We start from the raw sequence: 13098 nt of genomic DNA, 5'->3' as shown, positions 1-13098 counted from the left end.
TTACATTCACTTTTAGTATTAATAATGCCTATCAGATTGATGCTTGCACTTACATAAAGCTCTTAATTTAATTTTAAGAATATCAGACAGGTTTTACTGGGTCAGACCAATGGTATATCCAGGCAAGTTTTCTGTCTCCAGCAGTGGCAATAGGAGAAGCTATTTAGAGACTTATAAACCAAGATGTTCTCAGAGATCCATTCCTCTTTCTCTTCCCGCAATACACCACTGTTGTGTCAGGGTGGCAAGAGGTATATCCTCACCCTATCGTGATATTGTCCATCTGTTTGTCTAATCCCTTTTGGAACCTCCTGACACAGTTTGCCCCTGAAATTCCATGTGATAGCAAGTGCCAGAAGTCCACTACTTCGTGTTTAAATAAATGCTTTTTAGATTTGTTTTAAGCTGATGTTCTATTATTTTCCAGTTCTCATATTATAGAATAGAGTGAACAGAAGTTCTGCCTCTACCTCATCCATGATTTTCATGACTTTGTAACCCTTCATCACTTTTCTTTCCAGCCTTCTCCTTTCATGGTTGAAGACTCACAAACTTTTTTGTCTCTCCACATAAGGTAGCTGCTCAATTGCATAATCATTAAAGTTCCCCTTGGAGTTACATGTTTTTACCCAGAATGCCAAGGCATTTTTAAATTTTTTTTAGAGCTTCTCAGCAACTTTGGGATTCAACTGCCATACTGGTGAAAAGAAAACTGAAGCTTTTCATATTATCGATCTGATTGTTACTTTTCTAGTATGATAGGTAAATACTCTATTATTTATTTATAGAGGTTTAAAAAAATTACTTTGGGAGAATATAATTTGATTTTCCTCCTTACTCAATTCAACCTACTATTTTATTCATAAGTATTCATTAACTTAAAATGTAATATTTTGAAGAGTACCTCATTTTTGCCATAGCAGGCTAATATATTTAGCTGTGCTTCAGTAATACTTACACTTTCCTCGAATACGCTATTTGCATTTATTCCTTTAATGCATTTATCTATATCTACAGCTCTTTTAATTATGTTAGGCTCTCCTGGAATGTCTTTAAAGTGTTGCTCAGAGACTTTGAATCATGTATATTCGTTGCCTTCTCTGACACTCAGTATTTCTTCTGCTCTAGCAACTTAGGCTGAACACAGGTGTTGAAAACTTTTGCTTTCATTTGAGCGGTGTTTTGTTCCACCTTGTCTGTTAGAGATTTAATTTTGCACTAGTAACTGGTATTATGTACAAGCACAGAAGCCTATGGCCACAGGTAGCTATCTTTTTTTCTCCCAGGAGAAAAATACAAGCATTGTGCTGACTGTTAGTGATTTATAGAACACAAAGGCCTCATTCATTCTCATTTTAAGGTCATCGCTGTGTGATCTTCTTTGAACAACTTGCAGATAAACATCAAGAAGGCCTCATGAATAACAATGACTAAACTGTCAAGGCAGTAATAGTATGATTGAAGAGAGCATCCTCTAAATGCAACATATACTAAGGAATGTGGAGAAAACTTCCATGTCTTACAGCTGTAATAAAATGGGAAGTGCATTTTTAATATAAAGGTGAAGTGGAATACTGGTTGGAATCAAGCCTTAAACAAATGGCTTATTTAGCCAAAAAGAGAGGGGGGTTGCATTTTGAATATAGCAGAGTGATGTGCAGGAAGCTCGGAGAATACAGTATCTTTCTCTGGCTCCTTTGTTCCTCTGTGGGAGGGAACTTTATAGCATTCAAGAAAATTCCTTGATGGTGCTGCTGTTTCATATGAGCACATTGACAGGATGCACAGTTTGGCACAATTGTCTATGTCTGATCTGAATTACAAATACCAGTGGTGGCAAAGATTCAAACTGACCTATACTGGTGGAATAATTCAAGTAATTATTCAGGGAATTGTAGTGCAAACACATTTAGTTCTTTAGGTCTGGAGTTCAAAATGCTGCAAAAATCTCTTGGTATGCTGCACAATCATGAGTTCCATGCTGCACACGTAGATTAATGATGTGGTGAGGTATCTCGTGAGACTGAGACGAGACATACAACAAGGTTCTAAGGAGTGATAAACTCGGTTTATTTAATTCCTAAATAAATTTCATAGATGTGGGACACGTGAAAATTGGATGGTAAAGATTCCCATGCCCAGATCAACTAGGAATGTCATGTATACTAATTAAGGAAACAGAAACAAGAAAATAGTTTGTATGTATTTTTGAGGTGCACACAATTCACATTTATACAGGTTTCCAGTCTCAGTGCCAGATAAGCCTAGTCATAAAGGATAATTGATTGGTTTTATGCACCATTGCACAGTGTCTAAAGGCATTCACAATCTATGGTTGATTGCATTTTGAATATTGCCAAAATGAATACAATCCCCTCACTGTTGAACAAGATCATAATATTTATATTGATAATTGAGAACCTTGAATAATTCATAGTCCCATCATGTCTTTTCTATAAAATTAGGACTCTTTTATGTCTGAAATCAAAACCAGTCCAAATAGTTAGGATTTTGACAGCATTTTTCAATTAAAATTGTTTATTTGTGTAAGTTTTTTCTTTGTCCTATAAAGATGAAAATACATTCTCATTCTCATTTTGGACTTGGATTCAATTCAACCTCTAGGTTTTTTTATATGTTCTTATAGTAAGCTATCTGCTCTCACAAAATGAAATATTAAGGAAGTTCTTAGTTTGTGAAGCTGAGAGAACAAAACAATGTTTCCATTTAAAAATTCTTTCAAAAGTTAGTATTAAATACAAAGACATCTTTCAAGAAGAGTGACCACATTCATTTTGACAAAGCACAGGCCGAGGGAAGAGTATGTTCCTGTCTGAAAAATGTCCTGCTTTTCAGACAAGATTTGGAATAAAAAGTTATTTAAATATTTCTGATGGAACATGGAAACAATCACTATATCCTGTGAGTGTCCCAGTCAAACAAGAACGCAGGATCACTTTTAACATACCAATTTTCAGGCACTTGAAAAATTATTCTCAGGCTCAAACTTCACTGCATGCATTTCAGTATTTTAAAAGTCTTTAAAACTATCTTATTAAAGTATCTTTCAATCCACTTTCTTTTTTCCCCCTTCCAATTGCAGAAAGCCCTGATATTTGGGCTTCAAGATGAGAGTCAGTAGATCTTAAATTTATTTCCATCACTGCTGTTCTGTGCTTTTAGATTCTGTGCTTTGAATCCTGCATTGATAAAAATAAGTTCTTTAGTATAAAGCTTCAGGATTTATTGATTAAAGTATCTATTCACACAAACCAATGAGAATAATTTTGGTTGCTGGGCTCACAATAAAAAGTTCTAAGGTATCTAGATATCCTAGAACAAATTTGACACCTAAAAACCCTAAGTGGAATAGGTTCACCATTGTAGTATATCCAGTGAACAAGCTCATGGAAGACTTGGACAGAAATTCCTGACACAAATCTGACAGAGGAGCAATTTGGGGTCCTCTGTACTCACTGGATTTGGGGTGTAGAAGATTTTCTCAGAAGAAAATACACACAGAAAGACTGATGGAACTGGCATGTTGTGCTGATGTTGGACAGTCTTTGTGACAAGGGGAGTCCCTTTGAGTACTGTGCCCTTGCCCAAAAGTTACCTGTGGATGTTTTCTTCATTCTTTACAGGCAGAGGAAAAGAGCACTGGGCTGCTTTGGGCACCTAACAGATGTCACAGCTGCAAATTGCATTTTCTATTGGCTAGATCAGTTTACAATCTGCCCTGCAAACTGATTTCAATTAATTCCCTTCTAGACAGCTAATTTTTCCAGCATGGCAAGTTCAATTACGACTTTCTGTAAGTGAGAGGGCTTCCAGGAGTCAGGCAAAGCAATACTAAGTTTTATAACTCAGGGTCCCTTTTGAATGTAGGTAAAAGTCTTCTGCTTTTGAGCATTAGATAAAAAGAAGATAATCTTCCCTCTGAGAAGAATGCCATTGAAGCAAGGCAATTTAGGGATTGTTAAGACAGGGGTGCTTACTTCTGGTGGGTTTGATCTTATCCTTATGTCTCTATTACTTAATTTTTTTCTTGCTTCTTGTCTACTCTTCCTCACCATCCTTGTGATACAAAATGACATGGGCTATACAATAAAAGTGATAAAGTATCACTGATGTAGATGAGTCTGCTGAGAGTCAGGGTATAACGAGAAGCTGCACGATTAAGAGTTTTAAAGCCCAACGGTGAAGTCCTGAAGGGCACCAGAGCATTGAGGATAGAGGTGACATACCATGATGTTGTCAGGAGGCTGCAAAGGCACTTGTTCATGCTGGCTGTTCTGCGAGGGCCGTGAGGTCTGCCTGCCGTGCTGAGGTGGATGAGGATGCTTTGAGGTTGTGGAACACCATTTTGGAATTTTACTGTGGGATGTCTCAGGTGCCAGTTCCAAATACTATTTGTATCACTTTTGAAGTTCTGTGAGAATTCTGCAGAACTGCTTTCTATCTTTGTTGAAGATATTTCCAAAACAATAATTGGGACTCCTTTGGTTCTTTTAGGCAGTATGGGAGAAGATCAGAGACAATTATTCAGGATGCACTGTTTAATTTTAGCACACACATTGTATGCCAGTTGTTTATGTATGTGGTTAGCACAGCAATATAGGGGAGTGGGGGGAAAACCAACAAAAATCCCAAACCAGAAAGCCGGTTGCAATGAAAGGCAGTTCAGCTTGTTCTTGTTTGTGGTGGGGTTTTGCTGGTAATTATTCTGGAAAAACCCCAGTATTTAACTACAATCCCATCTACTCTGGAGTCAAATATTCAGCACTGCTTACTAGTGACCTAGCACTAGCAATAAAAGGCATAAGTTTTACTGGCAGTTATTAATGTTCTAATAATATGTGGTTTAGTCTGTTCTGAGAGTTAAGATGGTACTGTATAAAAAGCTTGCAGATACATATCCAACTCCAGCAAATTCCCAACAATGCACTGACAAACACAGGAAATCTTGTAGAAAACTATCCCAGTGTAGACTAGGCAATATTTTATTTCTGTCCTTGTTGAACAAAATATTTTAAACACACAAAATGCTTTGTTTCAAAGTAGCATTTTTGAAATCCAAAAGTTCAGCTGTTGCAATTCTTCTTTCCACTCTGAAGTTACATAAGTTTCCTGGATCTCTAGAACTTCTTAAAAATGTTCAGTTTTAACAAACAGTAATATTTTTTAGGTAAAAATCTTCTTATCACTTTGAATGAGCTCAAATAAACAAAAGCTGTGCATGTGTATGTAACTAGAATTTTTTTTATTGTATTATACATATACTTTTTAATAGAAAATTTTTCCTACTTAGCAATAAGAAGCCACACAAAACATGGACTTCCTTGTATCAATAAGCTTTAACTAACCAAATCTGTTCCCTCACGGCAAACAATCAGGTAGCTTTGACACCTGCAGCTACTGGAAACATTCATCTAAGAAGAAATCAAACTGGTGGAAGCCTGAGGAAATATAAATACAGTAAATGGATTGAAAATACTTCATCTGGTGCTTACAGATTGTGCAATCATGAAACATTTTGCTAATAATCCTCCTAGAACTCACTAAAAGTTAGCTTACTGTGGGGTTAGAGCAATTATCAAATATAACAAGAGGACAAAATAAGAGGAGAAAGCAGTATTATGGATTAAAGCTGTGTTTATGCATCAAACTATATAAAGGTAGAACAGTACTCTAAGATGATAATTCCTTTTAAGGTCTGCTGGTATACACATCTAGCACTTTTTTAAAAAAAAGTTCTTCTGTAGAAGTGGAAATGGGCTCTATTCATATGTGATTTTGTAACAGTGCATCTTTTTAAAAAGAAATTGCAAACGCATCCTGACAGACAAAAAGTCAAATTCTCAAAGGATCAGTGTACTTAGAAGTCCAAGTAGTTCTCTTTATAATCCATGTTGTTCGAACAATTCCTCTGCATTTGACAGTTTCGAAGAGTCTACACTAGACTCAAATTGTGCTCTGCTTTGGTGACTGTTACTTGTTCGAGTTCTCCACCACTTTTACAAATATACTCTCAAGTATCTTCCTCCCCAGTACAGTTTTGTGATCTTGAACTCATATCTTTGTTAGTCATTGGCCTAAATAATGCCAATCCATATCAGTACACTTACCATACCTCTACATATCATTGCATGAAAACACTACGAAAAATGAGAACAGGGGCATAAGAAAACTTTCATCTAAATTTATTAAACTGTCAGTGGAGTCATCATGCCTACCAGCTGTAGAAAAACCTCTGAAGTCAGTCACAACTGACTCAGTAGTTTGTAAGAATCTTGAAGTTCATGAAGTTGCTTTTCAAGCACCTTCTTCTGTTTTCCACCATTCAATGTTACCTGCTCCCTTCTTCTCCAACATGACAGCAAGAAGGAAGAAACAGAATCAGAAACAGTTGTGAAACATAATTATGCTATTTTCATTCTGCTGCTAAATGTCAATAACAACTAATTTATGAATGTGATTACAGGAACATAAGGGAAAAACAGTGGATTGATTCAGAAGGTCTGTTCCAAGCTTTGAGCGTATTTTCTGTGCAGGACAGTACTGTAATGGTGGCTTTTGCTATGTACAAAAAGAGGTCACTGAGAATTAATCCATTAATTGCCTTTTATACACTGCCACAGTGTCCAGATGTCATTTGATCCTAGCTCTTTTACAAGCTTAGCTACTTTTTAGCACCTTTAACTTAGGTACAGAACTGAGTATTTGGTAATAATTATAAAATAAGAATAGTCATCGTAGTAACGTAGTGTATAAGTAATTCATTCACACAGCCTAGGTCAGTAGACCTTTGATAGACTAAACAAAAGTTACCTGATCTCAGTATATCAAATCAGTGAGGCAGATGAGTCAGGGTTTTTCCCAGGGCAGAAGGCATGAAGAAACAATGTCAGTGCTGGGTAGCCAATAAACATAATGAATCCCATTTTTAGATTAAGATGCGTGATTAGTATTACATAAATAAAGAATTTTTATATAATTCAGATAATAATTTTAAGAGTTCTGGTATTGAGATTGCACTCCTTTTCCCTTTAATGAATGTACATGCAAGTTCTTACATGTATAAATTCAAACTCTTCTTCAAGCTTCAGTTTTATTTTGTATTGCATGTAATCATTTGCATCTATTTAATATTACACTATGAATTCACTACAGGACATGTATTTGCCATGTTATATCTTCACAGCATTAACTGACCAATGAAGTTATTACACTTGCTGCTGTCACTGGGAATGCCTGTGCTCTCTGAACACATTTCCTGAACACTTCTGGTTCAACAGGTAGTGTTCAGGGGCCAGCAATGGACACGGGCCCTCCAAACCCCAATGTAATTCATTCAGACCTGCTTTTGTGCATCTCTACGTGGCAGAGTTTTGCACCATATAAACACAGCCCCACTGCCAATATATTAAGAAGACAGAATAGCAGAAGTTTACATCTGAAAATTACTTTGGCAGCCATGAAAATTGAAATGGAAATTTAAGGGCTTTTTTCAGTATCTGCAGGTTATAAAAGCAGCCCAGTGACAAAAAATTCTTTTAATTAATAGGGACACTGCCATCAGTCATTGGTAAGAACAGTATTGACTTCTACTTATAGAGAGCTCTGCAGACATTATTCTTCTAGAAAACAGCTATTACTTACAGGTTAAGGTAGTCAACTTTGTTAGGAAGCAGTATTAAAAGTTTTAAATGTGCACAATATGTTTTTATGAAAAATACCAACAATGTTAGTAACTTGATTTCAAGTATTGAATACAGAAGATTTACTTATGTGACTAACAGTGATACTTTTATAGAAACTTCTCTATTAAAATATCTTTCCATTAAGCCTCAAGCATTCCAAACTTGCACGTTACAGAGAACCAAAAATTCCAGTTATCATGTTCTGGAAAGCATATGTGATCATAGCAAGGGAGATATATATTTTATATATGTATAGGACAGATACAAACCATTGTGGAAGTGCACATATAAGATTTTTAAAGATTAGGATGTAAATTTCTAAGACTAGAGTAACAGGATCACTTGACATAATGATGTTGTTTACAAAATTTTGTTTACATACCCATAACAGAGCTGCAGCACACAATAATTTCTTTTCTGACTGTTGATCAGACTTGGAAGTCAATCTGCAGGAACACCCCAGCAGGCAGAATGGCCAGAGAACAAAGTTGAGTTGGCTGTGTTGAAATGAAAGATATGTCCAAATTTTGCTGATAGAAACATAAGACAGTATTTATATATATCTTGGAACTCCTCTCCAGCAGGCCTGTCACATTTTTGGTGGTGGTGGTCTTTATTCTCCAGGATAGTATTCAGTTGTCAACTCAGAGTGAAGCTGGATTAGAACAAGGTAGTTCATCCATATGGTGCAGTCTGTTGGGAGAATTTTGCCATAGGTTGCATCTGGACTATTTTATCTTCTTCCCTTACACTTACCATTGTGTATAATATATTAATTTATATTACACATAATACTAGAAGAACTAAATAAAGTTTCTGAGGCAGGAGCCTAACCATTCCAGTTAATCACTAGCTTCAAACTGAAAATAGTCAGAATTGTTTAGATACAGGATCAAGTTTGTATTATTTATTGGAAAAGAAGCAGTCTCCCAAAAGTCTGCTCCTGAACCTGTTACAGGGTCACTGGGATGTCGTCAGTGCCATCCACAAGATTAATAGCATGAGTGAGAGAAGCGATTCAAATTCCTGAATGTTTCAGACAGTGTGGAGTATTTGAAACATCTGCACAGGGCTTGCAGCTACTGGACCTACAGGAGAACTGCACTCCTCTGGAGGAATAGCTGGAATGCAGGTGGGATATCCTACTGATCTTTCCTCAGGCTTCTGCGTTTCACTTGATAAACACTGATAACATATTTCCGGTTACAAGAAGAAAAGAGGAAATATGCATTTATCAACAATATTTTTCATTTCACTTTCCAAGTGAAATTTATTTAACAACCTCAAAAGCAAGTTAATTGCACTAATGTCTAAGTATCATTACTATAACAGGAGCAATTTTAAATTTGTCCTAGATAATGCGGTTTTTGATGGATGTTCTGTAAGTATGCAGAACTGCATAAACATGTGAGATGGAAAATAATTCTGTAGTAGGATCTACTTTTTCTGGGGAGCTGGACTAGATGAGCTCCAGAATTCCCTTCCAACACAAATTAGTTGATTTTTTAAAATAAAGATGCAGTTTTTAAAAACACCTTCTGTGAAAAAGCCATACAGTACAGTACCTTTGATGAGAAGTATTTAATCATAGGAGATAATAAAGAACTCTGTGATCACCCTACTGTAATGTTGTATATTGTATCAATTTCTAAAAAAAAAAAAAAAAAAGGAGGAATGAGTGCGATCTTACCACTTTATTTTTCACTGTTAAATATTTTTCTTTTTACAGTAAATAAATGCGCTCTAAAAATGTAGGTCTTGTCAGGGAGATGCACTGAAACTCACTCAACATTAAATTAAGGTCAATAAGACTACAAAGATGAGATTAATGTGCAAGTAGTTTAAATTTTCTGTATGAAAATGAAAATAGATCTTACTTAAAATATTTGGGACATTGCATGAAAGAAAAATCTCTACTTGTATATTGAGAAATGGAGACCTTCAAAAAGGTAATTTTTAGAAATTATACAGGACTTGAAAAACAGAAATTGAATATAAACCCTGAAAAATACAGAGCAATTCTAATATCATAGCCAAAAACCAATTGAATTCTGAAGATAATAAAGTTCGGTATTTAATAATATCATGTTAGACATTGGTTTTAGCATGTTCCATCTTTCCAAGCCATTTGAACAACAGGTTAAGTTACAAAGAGCTATTGTGCTATCAGTTTTCCAGTAAAGCCCTGTCCAAATCATTGGGAAGTAAAAGAATGGCAGAATGGTTTAGCCCATCACCTCATTATTGTCCAAGTTTCACTTGCTAGACTGTGATAAACCTCTTAAGTGTTTTCCCCAGAGAGGATGGAGAATGTGGGTGACTGAACTAGAGAGCATCCAATGAGACAGGTTATGTTTTAAACCAGCTTTAATCTGAATTTTACTATCCAAACCAAATCCATGTTTCTATAATGTGGTCTCTAAATTGATACAGTGACAATCTCCTGTACCCTTGGTGTGTGGTTGAAGCATGGACATACCAGGAGGCCTCCAAAGTAGGGAAGAAAAGGTGTCACTCTATGAGCCAGATGAACTCCCCAAGGCATCTGTAACCTGGTGGTTTACAAAAGTAATAATCTCCTGTTCTGCCCTATCCCCTTTGTCTATCTGTGCTTTCCCCTATTTTTATGTTCTGTTATCAAATACTATAAAGTTGCAACTGTGTATCCTTATATAAGAACATTAAGTATTTTTACTACATAAATATAATGAGAACTTTTTGGAAAAACATGTACAGCAAGTCAGTCATTATTCTGGGTAACCTGAAGGATGTGTGATCATTTCACAGAAATTTCACACAATATTCTGAGTTGGAAGGGACCCACAAGGATCATCAAGTCCAACTCTTACGTAAATGGCCCATACGGGGATCAAACCCATGATCTTGGTGTTATTAGCACCATGCTCTAACCAACTGAGCTAATCTCATTTGATCATTTATGGACAGCAATCCAGGGATAGGACTACATAGGTGACAGATTATGTATTTTGGAAACAAAAAACACCACCAAGCTAGTGTAAAACATGGTGATCGTTCAGTCTGAACAAAAAAAGTACTCATTTTCTGCTCAAGTTCCTTTAAACTTGGTGGGGATTTTAAGTATCAATTAACAGATGCAGAAAGATATTAAATTTACTGAATTTTAAAGTCTCCATTTAAAGTCTCCATCCAGACTAAGTCTGTAGTTACCAGTTAAAAGAGATAAGCACCTCAAACCCCCAAAACATATCTGAACGAACCCCAACCCTTGTATGTCCCACCTCTGTGACAGAACGCACAAAATACTTTCCAGTGGTTCCCTCCCTCTCTCTCTCCTCATACTTTATTACTGAATTTGCCTGTCCTATCATGTTAATTGGACTAGTTGATATGTCACTGTTATTATCAAAGTTTTCTTTAATAATCATCTTGTGTTTTGCAATTCTAAAATGACAGATCTGTCTTGTTGATTGAAAACATTGAACTTGAATGTAGAATGAAAAAAATACGGATCTCTGTACCAGTTTCTTCTTCTCCATTGATTTCCTCTTTTTATGATTTTAAATACCCTAGAGATATTTTTAGAAGCTAAAATAAGGTATTAAAGACATTTCTGTTGTCACTTTTATCCCTTTATGATGTCTAGTCTTTCTTAGTTGAGGTTTCTATTTGTTTAAAGCTACCTAGCTGGAATGGAAGCCACCCACATAATTTTTCCAAGAAAATTAAATATTTGCAATGTAATACTTGTACTGTAGTTCCATTCCTCCATTATACATACTACATCTAGCTTCAGTGGTCTGAACAAGCGAAGGCATGCACATAATTAATTCCATGAGGGACAGCTTATTCATATATTTGCACACACAACTTTTGCTCTTTGTGTATCAGTTGCATATAATTTACAATGACTATTTCTGCTAACGAGTACTCAGTGTAAATTAAATTCTAAATAAAGCTCCAAGTTTTCAGACATATTTTTGTTGTTGCTTGATCAAACATTTTCTATTGTCCTACATGCATGCGTGCACACACACATACTGGAAATGGCTTTTTCTATTCTTCAGCTTGTGCTATGCAGTAAAATGGTTATATAAATAGCAACATGGCAACAGTTGCTTGCACATGTGGATGTCATAAACATTTTGTGTTCCTTTACAGCCAAATTCAATTCAAGGCGCTGTCGCAGCAGTGGGCCTCCTCCAGGAGCCGGCACGGGAGAGGGTCTCTCAGGCACCAAGGTGATTTGCAAGTTTCAAGGGAGTAACACATACGGTGTGGATTAGCTGTAAATTAAACACACAAGTGTTTTCTTTATAAATGACATATATATAGGAGGAATTTCTTCACATAAAGGGTGATTAGACATTGGAATGGACTGCCAGCGAGGTGGTGGAGTCACTATCCCTGGAGGTCTTTAAGGAAAGTCTGGATGTGACACTTAGTGCCATGGTCTAGTTGACATGGTGGTGTTGGATCACAGGTTGGACTCGATGATCCCATAGGTCTTTTCCAACCTAATTGGTTCTTTGATTCTGTGATTCCAGGGGCATGATGACAGGTCTTGTACCCCCCAGCCCTGCCCCACCCTTGCCCACCACGCAGCTCACACTCCTTTCCCACACATATACATAAATGCACACAGGATCTGTGCTTTAAAACAACCAACCAACCAACCAACCAACCAAAAAAAAAAAAAACCAACCAACCAACCAACCATAGGAATGTTGTTTAAAAAAAAAAAAAAAAAAGGCACCCTTTTTCAGGATTGTGAGTAAATATGACCCAAGGGGCTTCCCAGAGGTATCCCAATTCCCTCTCAGCTGTTGCCCCCCAGGGCCTCCCATCAGCCCACCCTGGCCACCTTCCTGAGCCCCAGCTCCCTGCAGAGGTGCCCCTCACTCACTATGGAGCTCCTTCCCCCAGCACAAAGCCCTGCCTTGATTAATGCCCAGGCTTGGGCTCCCATTTCAGTGTTATACCATTTCTACTGTGTCCACTTCTGGGCCCCTCAATTCAGGAACGACATCGACATGCTAGAGCATGTCCAGAGAGGGGCAATAAAAGTTGGTGAAAGGTCTGGAGCACATGTCCTATGAGGAGCAGCTGAGGGAGGTGAGGTTGTTTGGCCTAGAGAAAAGGAGGCTCAGGGGTGACCTTATCACTCTCTACAACTACCTGAAAGAAGGGAGTAGCCAGGTGAGGGTCCGACTCTTCTCCCAGGTAAACACTGACAGGACAAGAAGACAGTTTTCAGCTCTGCCAAGGGAGGTTTACATTGGATATTATAAAGAATTTCTTCACAGAAAAGGGTGATTAAACATTGGAATGGACTACCCAGGGAGGTGGTGAAGCCACTGTCCCTGGAGATTTTTAAGGAAAGTCTGGATGTGGCACTTAGTGCCATAGTCTAATT

The sequence above is a fragment of the Manacus vitellinus genome, unplaced genomic scaffold (genome assembly GCF_001715985.3).
Source record: "Manacus vitellinus isolate BGI_N305 unplaced genomic scaffold, ASM171598v3 scaffold_3_pilon, whole genome shotgun sequence".
NCBI lineage: Eukaryota > Metazoa > Chordata > Aves > Passeriformes > Pipridae > Manacus > Manacus vitellinus.
This window is presented reverse-complemented; position numbering follows the sequence as displayed.